General features: G+C 44.2%; 1 protein-coding gene across 2 annotated transcripts in view; it reads right to left on the bottom strand.

Moving 5' to 3' along the window:
* Nucleotides 1-1,133: 1,133 nt before the first annotated feature.
* Nucleotides 1,134-12,871, bottom strand: part of slitrk4 (SLIT and NTRK-like family, member 4) — a 46,157-nt gene continuing 34,419 nt past the window's right edge. The window contains exon 3 of one of the 2 annotated variants that reach the window (XR_013548147.1): nt 1,134-4,272. The gene's annotated coding sequence lies outside the window, so the exon portion shown is untranslated. The remainder of the gene's footprint in view (nt 4,273-12,871) is intronic. The other variant, XR_013548148.1, reaches the window with a different exon arrangement.

Here is a 12,871-nt window from a genome sequence, read left to right as displayed (position 1 = left end):
TGCTGTCTGTAAGGAGTTTGCACGTTCTCGCTGTGGCCACGTGGGTTTTCTCCTGGTTTCTCAGGTTTCTTCCCATATCACAGCAACGTGTAGGTTTGTAGGTTAATTAGCTTCTGTAATTCAGTAAAATCGCCCCTGGTGTGTACAGAATGAATGACAAAGTGGGATAATGTAGAACTAATAATAATTTAACAAGAACCTGAGGGGCAACGTTTTCGCACAGAGGGTGGTGGGTATTTGGAACGAGCTGCCAGAGGAGATAGTTGAGGTACCATAACAGCATTCAAAAGACATTTGGACAAGTACATGGATATGAAATGTTTAGAGGGATATGGACTAAATGGGACTAGTTTGATGGGGCATCTTGGTCACATGGACAAGTTGTACTGACAGATAGGTACATGGAAAGGTAAATTAATAGGAAAGGTTTAGAGCAGCGGTTCTTAACCTGGGGGTCGTGATCCCCATGGGGGTCATTTGGGATTTATGCGGGGGTCATGAAGGGGTCATAAATGAAATTATCCCATCCCATTGACTGAGTATCGGCAGACATGTTTTCATAAATCGAGCTGTTTTTTTTTTCAATTTTTGTTTCGGGGTCACGTTACTGACCAAGATGTCTGATGGGGACGTGGGGCCAAAAAGGTTAAGAACCGCTGGTTTAGAGGGAGATGAACCACATGGGACTAGCTACGATGGGGCGTCTTGGTCGGGATGGGCAAATTGGACTGAAAGGCCTGTTTCCATGTTGTTGACTCTATGACTATAACTGATTGATCAATGGCTGGAGTGGACTCGGTTGGGCCAAAGGGCCTGTTTCCTTGCTGTACCTTTCAAACAATCAATTAATCAACAACAATGGCAACACACAAGTCCTGCAGTACTCCAGCCATTATCCCGGAGTCTCCAAAGATTAAGGTACCCTCATCTTAGGCACAGCAGGTTCCTGAATAATTTCATCCTTCCATGTTGCTCCTTCACCATTCTTCTTTTAACACAATCAAAACCTCAAGGGTTTGTGCTTGATTAAAACGTTCAAAAGAAGCACGTGGCAGTATTGGGTCCAACCGACAAAATAAATTAGACTGTCAGAAAGAGAGGCAGGGGCCATGGTTTATTGCATGTATTGCAGCAAGCTTTTTTTAATTATTGATATATTACACACAGCATCAAAAATCCATTTCAGGTACATTAATGTTAATATTTTTTGATGAACATTTCATGATGATAATTTCATTTTAAAAGTATACAGAGAATTTGCATAAAATTGGAGTGGATCTAGTAAGGTGAATGCCCTGAATAAGCTCCCAAATGTAATATCGCCCCATTTACCGAACAGCAGCACATTGTTCTCTTAATGCATTCATTACATCATGGATGAAATGGGAGCTGCTTCTTTAAGGAGGTTAGATTTAGTGACCAGCATAAATACAAAATAAAGCATCTGCTTCTTTCAGTTTTTTATGTGTTTTGTTTGTTTTGTTTGAGGTTTGATTGTCAATGGCACAAACTTTGAGAATATTTGTCAAAAGGATTGCAGGACGGGTTCTATTTCGATCGGGACATTGAGCGATGATTGTGCATGTACACACCCTCTGCTTTCCACTGGAAATAGATGAGCAATTCCCCTTCGCTAACTCCTCGGTTGGTACTGCAGAGCATGCTGCTGTGCAGCAAGACCTACACGGCACTCAAAGATGGGCGGATGAGGGACAAGTGACATTTTCACCGTCTGGGCGCTAGGGCGGAATCATCTCCACCAGGAGGTGGGTGGCCAGCTTCTCTTGACGGTTCTGTAATTATCCGTCAGCACCATTGATGAAGAACTCAGCTGGTCCAACAGAAAACTACTGTGGCTGGTCAGAAACAGGCTACAGTACAGCTAGCGATGCACCTCCTGACTACCCAAAGCATTCCCAGCTTCTACGGGGCACTGGCCCACAAGATGAAGGAACGCTCTTCCCTTTCCCGGATGAGTGCAGCTCCAATAATTCTCAAGCAGGTCAATAACATCCAGGACTAGATGATTCCCAACCCCTCGAACATTCCTCACCCTCCAGCCCTGGAATGCTGTGGATTCATTGTGCACATCTGAAGCTCTCCAGCGCATCAGAACCAACCATCCCGTGGTTTCCGCAAGGTTACCAGGCACGGGACGAGCACCACTCGTGGGCTTCCTATCGACCCACCCGCTCTCCTCACTTGGATATAGTTTGTCATTCCTTCTTCAATGCTGGCTTTAATCCTGGAAATGCTTGCCCATCCACGTAGTGGGATCACAGCACCTGGAATACTGTGGATCACAAAGGCAGCTCATCGCCATTCCCCCAAGGAAGGAATGGGTAGGAAACACTGCCCTTGCCAGTGATGGCCAAAGTTGCACTAATGAATAAATAAATAATAACGTTAAAAGATATTTCTTCTGCGGGAACCTCGTGATGAGTTAAAAAGATGGTAGAAGCTAAAATATCTTATTTGGACTCACAGGACTAATGCAATATTTTACAATGTTACTTTTAGAATATTGGCAAGTATATATACCTTTTTTTATGCAATTTCCCGATCAGTTTCCTCAGATACGAATTTTACATCAGCATCCATTTTATAACAGATTTCATTAATTCACATTATCTGCAATCTCATTCAACCAAATAAAATAGGTTTTTCTTTTGGCTATCGAAGTATTAAATCTTGCATCTTTCTTCCTCGTTAAATCTTACAATCAATGTTATGCTAAAAATTACCCCAAAGACTTATGATAAAAGACAAGGCAGAAATCCCTTTCATTCTGGTCACTGAAACCTTTTTAAATGTCTGGATCAATAATACTATTTTATTGCAATGAAAACAGTGGTAGGATATTAGCATATATTTTATTCATTGGAAGAGTATAGATTTCATTAAGATTTAGAGTTTACTTTGCTCTCCAATATACTCTTAGCTCCACTGTTATCATCCCTCTGAGCAGCTGCCTGTGGTATATTTGCAGAATTATAGGTGCATAACTCTGCCCCTGTGATGCAAAAGTATATGGATGTGACATTGATCAATAGTTGGCCAAAATAAGCGATCATTATTATTAACAGGATGAAGCCCGCTTTATACAATCCAAATGTAAATCCAAGGCCATTAAAAATGCCATTGTGTCTCCGTGGAACGTGATTGTGGGAAATGCTACATGATTCAGATGGGGGTCAATGGGCATATTCCTGCCTTCTAACTGAGTACGTACTAACAAGACAATATTCATCCTTATTCCCACAAGACGCTCATTTAAAACACACGGCATCCAATTAGTAAATCAGCACAGCCAGACTGCAGCACAGACTTCTGCACTGTTATACTCATTAGAGACAAAGATCTAGGCTAAAATAGAATAGGGAAAAGCTGTGATATTAATTACGCTTTCGAGCAGGTTATATAAAAAGCAAAACTATTTCCAAGGTAGAAGTAAAGCAAACCGTTTTGAGTTTACATTGATTTTCTTTTTAATGTGTCTATCTTTGGCACAAAAATCCTTCCTATTTCACTGTAACAAAAAAAACCCACAGTGCACGATACATAAATGCTGCAAAGGTTAGCGAGGAGACCGCATCAGGGCTTCCTCTTTGGTATGTGGCTTGACTTTGCACCGAAGCTAGGAATAACAAAGTCCTGGTTTAAAATCTCAAGCTTTGTTGCACTTCATTAGCCAATGCTAAAACAAGACACTATAAATTACAACAGCGTGAGAGCTTGACATCTCAAAGCTGTTTGATTGAAAAGAAGATTTGCTAATGACCTAATTTCATTTAAAAATAAACTGATTATGGATGCTGCTGAACCATACATTTTGGACTTGTTGGAGCCAACATACGTAAAATAAAAATAAAGCTTTGCTTCTTGGTGTATAATTGGATTATAAAGCATGCAAGGCATGGCAAAAAATGAGAACTGCAATTTTATTTGGACAAACTTATCTCGCTCTCAGAATCTCAAATTCCAACCGACATTAGATGTGGCATCTTTTTTAATGCAAAGATAATGTTTGGAACAAGTGTCAAGGAATGCAGGCAGAAAGAACTGCAGATGCTGGAATCTTGAACAAAGTGCTGGAGGAACTCAGCGGGTCAGGCAGCTTCTGGGGAGGGAATGGATATGCGACGTTTCGGGCCGAGACCCTTCATGGAATGCTTGAGGGAATAGACTACGACTGAAACAATAGCAAGTTAAGCTGCTGGAATCTGAATGAAACAAAAGTGCTGGGAATCTTCAGCAGATCAAGCGTAGCATCTGTGGAGAGAGGAACAGAGTTAATGTGTCAGTCAGACAGACCCTTCAGATCTGATGACAGGCTATTGACCTGCAAGCCTTGCTCCGCATCTCAATGGTGGATCCTGCCTGACCTATCGAACATCTCAAGCATTTTGTTTTCACTTTAAGGTAAACGTTATTGTTGGCGACATTGTCAGGCAGAGTCGCAAGTGCATCTTGGATGAGATTTCAGAGGAATTAACCCACTTCACATAACTGGGTTAATGTCCCTGTTAAAATAGAGAATGTCACATGAACAAAGCAAGACAGACGTTCTACTCACGCTGTTCTGATTGATTTTCACGGATATTAAAATCATCCCTCCGTATGCTTGTTGACCTACATTGGTTCCTGGCCCAGTAACACTTTGGTATTAAGCAACTTGTTCCTCTTTTCAAATCCTTCCAATCCTTAGCCCCTAAATGCCTTATCCAAGTCTGCAACTCCCTTGAGTGTTATATGAAATTTGGTTTCTTGTGCATCCCAACTTTAACCATCACCCCATTGGCACAGTGCCTTCAGCTGCCCTGGGCTTCACTTTCATTCTCCCTCGCAAAGATCTCTACCTCTGTCAATTGGACAGATATCTGGAGAGGAAAGGTTTAGAGGGATAGTGGCCAAACACAGGCAGGTGGGACATGTGGCATCCTCGTCGGTATGGGCAAGTTGGGCCAATGGGCCTGTTACCAGGCTGTTTGACTACATGACTCTATAACTCTATGACTATCTTTCTGGTGGCCCTACAAATCAGACCAAGTGAAGACCATCCATCGAGAAGTGTCCTTTCAGGAACATTTCTAAAGATGCGGCCTGACCCGAAACGTCGCCTATCCATTCCATCCACAGATGCTACTTGACCTTTTGTCAAGTACCTTGTGTTTTGCTCAAGTGTCCTTATGAGGTTTGATTTTGAAAAACCTTGCCTGTGAAGCACCACTTTTTTCTCCATTAAACATGGCATGAAGATGCCTGGTGCTGTTGGTGGGTTCTGCGATGGGCGATCAATCTGCAACCCCCAAGTTTTGAGTCTGACAATTGAGCTTTGTTGTAGTGATATTACCCAATCTTCCTGCTAAAGCATGTGACCAAAGATTAGAGTTTTGTTTAGTGTTCAGAAATACAGCATGGAAACCAGACACATCAGCCTATCAATCGCCCATTCGCATTAGTTCTATTTTATCCCATTTTCTCATCCACTCCCTGCACCCTTGGGGCAATTTACAGAGGCCAATTAACCAACAAACGCGCACGTTTTTGGGATGTGTGAGGAAGCCAGAGCCCCCTGAGGGATCCCATGCGGTCACAGTGAAAGCATGCAAGGTCCACATGTTTACCCTCAGTCTCCCGACACTCCAGAGAAAACAATACAACCTGCTCATTATGCGTAATGCCCCCTAATCCAGGCAGCAATCGGTTAAATCTCATCTGCACCCTCTTCAAAGTGTCCAGGTCCTTTCTGTGGCAGGTGCTAGGAAAATTAGGTCAAATGGATAAACTGTGTGAGAGAATAGAGGGTAGGGACATAATTTTGATGGCACTGTTCGATGGCACAGTGGCACAGCTGGTAGAGCTGCTGCCTCACAGCGCCAGAGGTCCAGGTTCGATCTTGACCTCCGGGAGCTATCTGTGTGGAGTTTGCACGTTCTCTCTGTGTCCGCATGTGTTTCCTCCAGATGCTCTGGTTTCCTCCCACATTCCAAACGTGCTTGTTTGCAGGTTAATGGACCTCTGTAAATTGCTCCCAGTGTTCGGGGAGCGGATCAGAAAGTGTGGTGACCTAGAACCAGTGTGAACGGGTGATCGGCGAGGACTCGGTGGGCCGAAGGGCCAGCGTCCATGCTGCATCTCTTAAATAAACTAAAACCAAGTGAGAGAATAGGGTTCATCTGATTGCTCTGAGAGCTGTCGGGCTCAATGGTTCAAATGGCCTCCTTCAGTGTCATAAGTTTGAGTAATATTTGGCACAATTTCATTTGTTTTGCACAAGTGAGTAGTGAAATGACATGTGTGATGCTGAATAATATCACATCTCCTGTTGTGTTCCACAAAACATTATTTCACTCCTCTGGAATGCCATCTGGATAAACCCACATATTCATTCTCCCTCTCAAGGGACTGACAATCATTGTTTGTGACTCTCAGCAGAGCTTCCTGGCACTGTCATGTCATTTGATGTATTCATATATTCACAGAAATTAAAGCACTCCTCTGCCTGCACCTCTGCTGTGTAGGAAGGAATTGCAGAAGCTTGTTTGTACCGAAGATAGACACAAAGTGCTGAAGTAACTCGGCAGCATCTCGGAAAAAAAGGATGGGAGACATTTTCGGGTCGGGACCCTTCGTCAGAATCACAGAGGGGGAGCAGTGAGAGAGAGAGTCTCACAGAAATCTCGTCAGAGAGAGGAGTAGAACTTCTTCTGAGCAGACATACCTTGAGATCTGAAGAAGGGTCCCGACCCATAACATCACCCATCCTTTTTTTCCAGAGATGCTGCCTGACCCGCTGAGTTACTCCCAACACTTTGTGTCCATCTATTGCATAGGCTGGAGTTGTTTTCTCTTGAGCAAAGGAGGCTGACGGGTGACCTGGTAGAGGTATATACGATTATGAGAGATATGGATAGAGTAGATTGTCAATTATTTTCCCATGATAAGGGGGTATAAAAATAAAAGTGTATATGCTTAAGGTGCGGCCTGACCCACACATTTCCAACACCATGTGAAAAGTCCTGCTGTGATTCAATATTTTGGATTTCAGATTTCAAACATGGTCTGCTAGTTTACAGTTCATCAACAGTTTTAGGTTGAGGTTTATTATTGTCACGTGTACTGAGGTACAGTGAAAAGCTTTGTTTTAAATGCTGTCTAAACAGATCAGTTATATCAAACATGAATACAATCAGATCAAACTCAAGCACAGTAGGTAGAACAATAGGGATGATACAGAGCCCAGAATATAGTTCTCAGCATTGTAGCGCATAAGTTCCAGAGACAAAGTCCAATGCCCTCAATGGGGTGGAGGTGAATCAGGGAGTGCCCTAGCTTATGGAAGGACCGTTCAGAAGCCTGATAACAGAGGGGAAGAAGCTGTTTCTGAGTCTGGTGGTGCGCATTTTCAAGTTTCTGTATCTTCTGCTGGGCTGGAGCAGAGAGAAGGAATGACCTCATGGCTCTGTATTCTGCGGTAACATCACCTCTCAGTCTCCGTTATTGATTCTCATCGCAATGTTTTTTTCTCTGAGGGAGAGTTTTGCAATTTTCATCATTTTGATCACCTTTATGTGGCGAAAGTCTAATATAAAGGTTTTGATTGATTGATAGATACAGCATGGAAACAGGCCCTTCGTCTCACCGAGTCTACGCCAGCCATCGATCACCCCTATCACACACGTTCTATTTTATCCCACTTTCTCCTCCACTCACTAGATACTCAGGGCAATTTACTGAGCCAAATTAACCTGCAAACTCATGCGCCTTTGTGGGAATGTGGGAGGAAACCGGAGCACCCGGAGGAATGCAAACTCCACACGGACAGCACCTGAGGTCAGGATGGAACTCGGATCTCTGGCGCTGTGAGGCAGCGGCTCTACCAGATGTGCCACTGTGCTGTCCGTAGGTTTTGCCACTATATTCTGGACTCTCCCCCCACCAGGGGGAATGGTTTCCATCTGCTTCATTGAACCATTCCACACACCGCAATCAGACCATTTAATTGCTTGCTGTGTTATGACATCAAGCCTATCTTGCACCATCTCTCTTGGAAATGTTGGCACTGTATCACATTGGTCAGTCTGCATTCCTGCCCTTGATAGTCCAATTGCACTTCTTCCATCAGCGTGCCCAGAGTTAAAGCCAAATTATCTAGTAGCACTGCAGCATCCCATAGCAGCATGCCATCGTTCTATGCAGGAATGCCACAAAGGAGATGGGCGGCACAGTGGCGCAGTGGTAGAGTTTAGACCTTACGGCGCCAGACACCTGGGTTCGATCCTGGCTACAGTCGCTTGTCTGTACGGAGTTTATACGTTCTCCCTGTGACCTGTGTGGGTTTTCTCCGGGATCTCTGGTTTCCTCCTACACTCCAAAGACCTACAGGTCGGTAGGTTAATTGGCTTGGCATAATTGTAAATTGTCCCCAGTGTGTGTAGGATAGCGTTTGTGTGCAGGTATCGCTGGTCGGCATGGACTTGATGAACCGAAGGGCCGGATTTTGCACTCCATCTCTAAACTAAACTAATGCGTATTTTCTTTCGAGCTTCATATATTAGGGTGAAATTAATTTTGATCACCAACATAGAGCATAAAATAGTACGGCAGTGACATTGGTCCTTCAGCCCACAATGTTTCTGTTGAACATAATGCCAAGTTTAACTGATTTAATCTGCTTGTACATGATTCAAATTCCTCTATTCCCTGCATATCCATGAGCCTGTTTAAATGCCTATTAAATGCTGCATTCATGTCTGTCTCCACGACCAGTCCTGGTAGCACGTTCCAGGCACCCACTACTCTCTGTGTACAAAACTTTCCCTGCACATCTCCTTTAAACTTTCCCACTCTCACCTTCGTGTAGGACATACCTTGTAGTGTTGGACAGTTGCACCCTGGGAAAAAGGTTTTGAATGTCTACCCTGTCTATGCCTCTCATAATGTTATATACACTAAGCTTTGGAAATGTTACTGGCTGGCTAAACAAGTGAGTGCAATGATTGGGAAGTATGATATTGTTAGTGGTATATGTCAGTGGTTAAGGTAGCGAATGATTAATGGTGGTCAATAGTAGTTAATGGTAGTTGACGGAAGTGACCAAAAACAAAAAAACGCCAACTGCAAATATGAAGACACAAGGAATCGCAGATGTTGAAAGCTTGAATAAAGTTCAAAATGGTAGAGGAACTCAGCAGGTCAGGCAACATCTGTGGATGGAAAGAACAGGCAACATTTCGGGTCAGAGCCTTCTTCGGACTGACCGGAGTAGGGGGGGGGGGGAGAAGGCTGGAAAAGAGAGGAGGGGACGGGTCAAAGCCAGGCATTGATAGGGGGATACTGCAGCCAATCAACCTACCCCTCAACGGTATCCACCTATCACAACCCCAGGCTTTTGTCCCACTCCACCCCTCTTTTCCAGCTTTCACCCCTCTACTACATCAGTGTGCCCCGAATCATCATTTGTTCATTCTTTCCACAGATGCTGCCCGACCAGCTGAGTTCCTCCAGCACTTTGTGTTTTGCTCCTGCAAAATGTTTTGGTTGGTAAGTTGCTGGAAACCACACCCGCAAAACAACGTTTTTCTTCTAAACTGTGGTCCACGTCAGACGTCATAGCTAAAGTGGCATGGGCGATCTCTCAAAATCAAATTTGTCAAAATTATTTATGAGGCAAAAACACTTGCAAATTTGCTTTCATTTCATAGCTGTGGTGATTGAAATATGTTCACGCTCAGAAATCAGTCAGTGCATCGAGTCATAGAGTCAAAGAGTCATAGAATCATTCAGCGTGGAAACAGGCCCTTCAACCCAACTCGTTCATGCTGACCAAGATGCCCCATCTACGCTAATCCTTTCTGCCTGCGTTTGGCCCATATCACTCTAAACCTATCCTCTCCATGTACCTGTCCAAATGTTTTTTAAACATTGTGACAGTACTTGCCTCAACTACCTCCTCTGGCAGCTTGTTCCAGAGCACCTCAGTGGGTCAGGCAGCATCTGCGGAGGGAACGGACAGATGACTTTTCAGGTCGGGATCCTTCTTGAGAAGAGGCAGAGCCCATATATCTCCCCCTTCCCAGTTCTCCCACTAGTCTTCCTGTCTCCGACTACATCCTATCTTTGTCCCGCCCCCTCCCCTGACATCAGTCTGAAGAAGGGTCTCGACCTGAAACGTCACCCATTCCTTCTCTCCTGAGATGCTGCCTGAACCCCTGAATTACTCCAGCATTTTGTGTCTACCATATATCAACTCCTCGGTTAATTTGAGACCTGTGTGATTATTTCCCATTCGCTTGTCTTTGATCCATAATTACGGGTCCCTGTTGAGGTGAAGTCATGAGACAAGATTTCAGTTGATCAGTAATTGAGCTGTTATAACATATTCAATTTGGTTATGAGCCATTTATTGGGCAAACCCTAATTGCCTGTTATAGATGTGTAGGAAGGAACTGGTTTACACTGAAGATAGACACAAAATGCTGGAGTAACTCAGCGGGTCAGGCAGCATCTCTGGTGGAAAGGAATGGGTGACGTTTTGGGCTGAGACACTTCTTCAGACTGTCTGAGGTGTTATTTTAAAATGGTTTTTTTAATTGATACATTAAAAATAATCGAAAGCGTTTCAATATCCTCACACGCAAAAGATCTGCCTTCATTCTTGAAGCCTGCTCAAGGTACCAAGAAGCCCCAAATGCTGGTGATTATTAATTTAGCTTGGGAACCTCACTCCCCCCCCCACCCCCCCCCCCCCCCCCCAACTTCAGCAGAACGCTTTTAAAAGCACCAGGGCAGAACACAAAAATACTTGTATTGTACTGAAGGTAGTTTACATCTAAAATTCACCAATCATTTTCCACAGAGAAGTCCTGAGCATTTTAATGTAGCCACTCTACATTTGGGTTCACAGAAGTACAGGAGTACACAGAATGTCAGATGATTTAGGGTTGCACAGCGGCGCAGCGGGTGGAGCTGCTGCCTCACAGAGCAAGAGTGAGCATTTGCTAGCATTTATTTCGAGAGGGCTAGAATACAAACATAGGGATGTAATGCTAAGGCTCTCTCAGGCGCTGGTCAGGCCGCATTTGGAGTATCGTGAGGAATTTTGGGCACCATATCTGAAGAAGGATGTGCTGGCCCTGGAGAGGGTCCAGTAGGTGCACAAGAACGATCCTAGGAATGCATGGGTTAACTTATGATGAGCGTTTGACGGCACTGGGCCTGTACTCGCTGGAGTTTAGAAGAATGAGGGGGGACCTCATTGAAACGTACTGAATATTGAAAGGCTTGGATAGAGTGGACGTGGAGAGGATGTTTCCACGAGTGGGAGAGTCTAGGACTAGAGGTCTTAGCCTCAGAATTAAAGGATGTTCCTTTAGGAAAGAGATGAGAAGGAATCTCTTTAGTCAGAGGGTAGTGAATATGTGGAATTATTTGCCATAGAAGGCTGTGGAGGCTGTCAATAGTCAACTACTACATGGCATAGCTTTAGGGTGAGAGGGGGAATGGTCAAAGGAGATGTGTGGGGCAAGTATTTTTGTAGAGAAGGGGTTGGGGGTTAATTGGGTCTCTGAGTTTAATGAGCGGATGAGAAAGTTGGATAACATAGAACTAGTTTTGAACGGGTGATCGATGGTCGGCTTGGAATCTGTGGGCCGAAGGGCCTGTTTCCATGTTGGATCTTTCGATCAATTCAAACAACTAAAAAGATATCCATGCAGGCACAAATTGTTTTTGTGAATATTGCGAGCGACTTCAACATTGATTTCTCTAAATTCATGCACCCCCTGCATTCCTTCTCTCCACCCCCCCCCCCCCCCCCCCCCACCCTGGTTGTCCTACTAGTTCCACTGTTCGCATTCTTGTATCTCATCCCCAGCCAACAATGGGCCATTATAGGCCTCATCCTTCCTTGGTCATCTGTTGCCGGCCCTGCTTTTTTTCCTCCCCTCTACTTTTCCTCCCCTCTACTTTCAATCTGAAGAAGGGTCCGGACCCGAAATGTCACCTATTCCTTTTTCTCCAGAGATGCTGCCTGATCCTCTGAGTTACTCCAGCACTTTGCGTCTATCTTCGGTATAAAGCAGCATCTGCAATTCCTTCCTGCACAAATGATTTTGTATCAGTTTGACTGCTTGCTGGTTTTACCTCTTTGGAGAGATTAAACAAAGCTGCTGTTCATTCAATGTTTTTCACAATCTGTGGATGAACCCAGGGACTTCACAACTAACATGTTCAGTATGAAGAATAGCAACAGACAATTTGTACACAGCAAGCTCCATCAACAAGGAGATAAGTGATTGGATAATTATTTCCGGTGCCGCTGAGAAGCCAGACAGAATTTCTTTGATCATCCTTTAGTGTTAATGTTTAATATCCACCTGTGAGAACAGTTGGGGATTTGTTTAAAGCCTTATTCTTAGCCAACATTTCCGACAGAGTAGAGGCATGTGCTGCACAGTGATGGCTCAGATCTCCAGAGACAGCTTTGAACCTGCAACATTCTGTGTTTGAGGCAAAATTGCAACCATTTTAGGTATTGAGCAGTGGAGAAAAACAATTGTTTAGTTTAGTATAGTTTAGAGATACAGTGCGAAAACAGGCCCTTCGGCCCACCTTATCCGCGCCGACCGGCAATCCCCGTACACTAACGCTATCCTACACACACTAGGGATAATTTACAATTATACCAAGCCATTCAACCTAAAAGCCTGCACGTCTTTGGAGTGTGGGAGGAAACCGGAGATTTGGGAGAAAGCCCACGCAGGTCACGGGGAGCACGTACAAACTTCGTACAGACAGCACCCGTAGTCAGATTCTACCCTACACACCAGGGACAAGTTACAGATGCCAGTTAACCCACAACACCCCA

Source organism: Rhinoraja longicauda, chromosome 15 (genome assembly GCF_053455715.1).
Source record: "Rhinoraja longicauda isolate Sanriku21f chromosome 15, sRhiLon1.1, whole genome shotgun sequence".
Lineage (NCBI taxonomy): Eukaryota > Metazoa > Chordata > Chondrichthyes > Rajiformes > Arhynchobatidae > Rhinoraja > Rhinoraja longicauda.
This window is presented reverse-complemented; position numbering and strand designations above follow the sequence as displayed.